Source organism: Oncorhynchus masou, unplaced genomic scaffold, assembly GCF_036934945.1.
Source record: "Oncorhynchus masou masou isolate Uvic2021 unplaced genomic scaffold, UVic_Omas_1.1 unplaced_scaffold_15428, whole genome shotgun sequence".
NCBI classification, from domain to species: Eukaryota; Metazoa; Chordata; class Actinopteri; order Salmoniformes; family Salmonidae; genus Oncorhynchus; species Oncorhynchus masou.
Window position 1 is genome coordinate 256 of NW_027005473.1, and position 3,750 is coordinate 4,005.

The following is a 3,750-nucleotide window of genomic DNA, read 5'->3' on the forward strand; positions in this document are numbered from 1 at the left end:
GCCAGAAGAAAGGGGATGGAAGCACGGAGCAGAAGGAGTCGGGGGAGGAGAAAAAGGGAGGAGAGAGCCAGGATGGAAGGAGAGGTGGTGGGGACAGAAGGAGAGGAGGTCGGGATGGAAGAAGAGGAGGAGGTGGTGGAAGGGAAGGAGGTGAAGTGGAGGAAGGAAGAAGAAGAAAAAAGAAGAAGAAGGAGACTGTGATGGGGGAAAGGGGGACGGTGAGAGTGGAGAGACTAGAGAGACAAAAGAGGAGAGGAAGGAGGCGGAAGTGGTCTTGGAGAGGTGGCCGGAAGGAAAGGCGGAAGGCGAAGGAGTGTGAGGGATTGGGGGAATAGTGATGCGGTGAGGGCAAGGTGGAAGAATTAAGAGGGATGGTGGTGGAATTGGTAGAGAGGGAAATGGGAAAGGATTTGGTAGAGAGGGAAACAGGAAAGAATTTGGAAGAAAGTACGTGTGAAGAGGGATATCGAAATCCTTTGGCAAAGTGCACCCATACAAGAGGACAAAGAAGGAGGAACGTGTGGACAGCAGGAGGAGGAGGTGGAAGGAGGGGGGGGGGCAGAACGGGGGGGTGGGGAGATGGCGGGGCCCTCGTGGGCCCCGTCATTCTCATCTTTTAAGCCCCTGGCTGAACTGGACCTCCCTGGTATGGCTAGTACATTGGATGATGGAGGAGAGTCGGACCTCTTTGATGTAGGGGATTTAGGAGTGGAGGTGGCGTCACAGCTGGCCAGGAAGGAGAAGGGGAGCACTGGGTGACTTTTGGTGGTATGAAGGAGGCGTATATGGATAGTGTGTAGGTTACTGGTTATATGTTAGTGGTTTTTGGTTTTGGTTATAGATTGTTAGTTTGGGAAGATTGTTTTTGTTGATAGTGGATATTTAAGTTGATGTATTGATGATTATTGTTTGATTTTGAATGTAATAAATATATTTTGGAAAAAAAAAAAAAAAAAAAATCTGTTCTTATCAGTTTAATATCTGATACGTCCCCCCATCGGGGACCTTATATTAAATGGATTTTTTGAACAGGGAGTCGGAAATGGGGCTTGCTCCGTCCGCTCCACGCATCGACCCGGTAAACAGCTGGCTAGCTAGCTGCTAGTTAGCTAGCTAGTTGCTAATTAGCTAGCTAGCTAGCAGAAGAAGAGAAGGGAAAAAAAACATTCAAACTGAAAGAAGGGCGAAGCGCTTTTCAATGGGGTCCCCCGTTTCCCGCCATTTTTGTTAAAAAAAAAAAAAAAAAAAAAAAAAATTGGGCCAGGATAGTGTGTGTGTGTGTGTGTGTGTGTGTGTGTGTGTGTGTGTGTGTGTGTGTGTGTCTGTGTGTGTCTGTGTGTCTGTGTGTCTCTCTCTCTCTCTGTCTCTGTGTGTCTCTCTCTCTCTCTCTCTCTCTCTCTCTCTCTCTCTCTCTCTGTCTCTGTGTGTCTCTCTGTCTCTGTGTGTCTCTCTGTCTCTGTGTCTCTCTGTGTCTCTCTGTCTCTGTGTCTCTGTCTCTCTCTGTCTCTGTGCCGTCTCTGTGTCGTCTCTGTGTCTGTGACCCTCTTTTTATCCACAGCCCTCAAACTCGGAAGAGTGGGTTCCGGGAGCACCCGCGGGAACCCGGCCGAGAGTGCACAGAGTGTGTCTCGGGCCCCGACCTCTGGCTTCCATTACAACTCTGGTTTCTCTTCATTACGCACAAGCCTTTCGCCTTTTACTAAAGACTTCCGTGGAGAGGAATAGTTACACGAGTTCAACATATTTTTGCTCGGCCTTTTGGCTCAGATCAAGCTTGGTACCGAGGTGCCCCAAAGCCCGCTGAGCCAGAAGGTCGAAGGAAGGCAGGAGGGAGGAAAGTTTGTTGTTTTGAGTTTGGGTCTTCTTCTTTTTTGAAGAGAGCTTTTTCGTGGTCGAAAATGGAAGACAACATGCAGAACAGGGTTGTTCCGGAGGTCGGATTGGCCAACACTGTGAGGTTCTCCTGGAGAGAAAAGGAGATGGAGCAGTTCGGGAGGGAGATGTTCGCGAGGGACGTCTTGATGACGAGTCTGAATTTGGAGGTAAAAGATGTCATGTGCCTCCAAGACAATCCAAGGGAGAAGGCTTTTGAAGTGACCCTCCACAAGGAAGAGAAGCACGATGAGGTGATGAAGAGGGTGAAAGAGATGGGCAGGGAGAGACCCCTGTGCCATTACGAGGTGACCAGCCTGGCCAAAAACAATTTTAGGCTGGTCACCGTGAACGATCTACAATCCCCATGTAAAAGATGAAGAAGTGAGGGCCTTTTCTGGGGAGATATATGGACAGGGTCTCCTCAGCAAGGCATGTAATTGATACCATGGGCTTCTGGAATGGGAGGAGATGCTTCCAGGCTCTCCTCAGAGAGGACACGAAGGGGTTAGAGGATAATTTCCATCCTCCAGCATTGTTCTCCCTGGGGGCTGACAGGGGACGTTACATTATGCCCGCCAGCCTCCGTTCTGCAGGCGATGTATGGCCTACGGTCACACACTCCCTCGTGCAGCACAAGGAGTTGCAGATATTGTGGATCGGGTGAGCACGAGGCGAGGGAATGTGCCGAGTCAAGAAATGCCACGGGTGTGGCTCGGTAGCACATCTGTGGCGGGACTGCCCGGCTAGGCGTGGGGTCATACGCGCCTGGGTAGCTGGGGGGAGCGAGAGCGGAGGATGGAGGAAGACGAGAAGAGAGGAGCCAGAAGAAAGGGGTGGAAGCACGGAGCAGAAGGAGTCGGGGGGGAGGAGGAGAAAAAGAGGAGGAGAGAGCCAGGATGGAAGGAGAGGTGGTGGGGACAGAAGGAGAGGCGGTCGGGATGGAAGAAGAGGAGGACGGAATAGTGGAAGGGAAGGGAGGTAGAAGTGGAGGAAAAGAAGAAGAAGAAAAAGAAGAAGAAGGAGACTGTGATGGGGGAGAGCGAGGAGACGGTGAGAGTGGAGAGACTAGAGGAGACAACAACGGAGAGGAAGGAGGCGGAAGGGTCTTGGCGACGGGTCCGGAAGGAAAGGCGGAAGGGCGAAGGAGTGAGGATTGGGGGAATAGTGAAGCGGTGAGGGCAAGGGTGGAAGAATTAAGAGGGATGGTGGTGGAATTGGTAGAGAGGGAAAATGGGAAAGGATTTGGTAGAGAGGGAAACGGAAAGAATTTGGAAGAAAGTACGTGTGAAGAGAAATATCATATATCCTTTGGTAAAGACACCCCGCGCACAAGAGGACAAAGAAGGTGGAACGGGTGGACAGCAGGAGGAGGAGAGGTGGAAAGAGGGGAGGGGCAGAACGGGGGGGGGTGGGGAGATAAGGGGCCCTCGTGGGGCCCCTCATCGTCATCTTTTAAACCCTCGCTGATCTCGAATTCTCCCGGGTATGGCTAGAAGTTGGATGATGGAGGGGGAGCTTGACCTCCTATTTGGGGGGGTGACGCCCCCTGTTCGGAGTCCGGAGGGGGAAAGGAGTGGACCTGAGTGTGGGGTTGGTGCCGGGTGCTGCCGCGTGTTCGGGGAGGGGGGATGGGGAGATGGGGGTGATGTAGGGGATTTAGGAGTGGAGGTGGCGTCACAGCTGGCCAGGAAGGAGAAGGGGAGCACTGGGTGACTTTGGTGGTATGAAGGAGGTGTATATGGATAGTGCGAGGTTACTGGTTATATGTTAGTGGTTTTTGGTTTTGGTTATAGATTGTTAGTTTGGGAAGATTGTTTTTGTTGATAGTGGATATTTAAGTTGATGTATTGATGATTATTGTTTGATTTTGAATGT

General features: G+C 51.3%; 1 non-coding gene and 1 pseudogene across 1 annotated transcript; both read left to right on the forward strand.

The window, feature by feature from the left end:
• Window positions 1-928: 928 nt before the first annotated feature.
• On the forward strand, window positions 929-1,109 carry LOC135531184 (U2 spliceosomal RNA; annotated as a pseudogene).
• A 546-nt stretch (window positions 1,110-1,655) lies between these two features.
• LOC135531185 (U5 spliceosomal RNA) lies at window positions 1,656-1,767 on the forward strand. The gene has a single exon (XR_010453968.1). It is a non-coding gene; the product is annotated as a U5 spliceosomal RNA (small nuclear RNA).
• The last annotated feature ends 1,983 nt before the right edge of the window (window positions 1,768-3,750 follow it).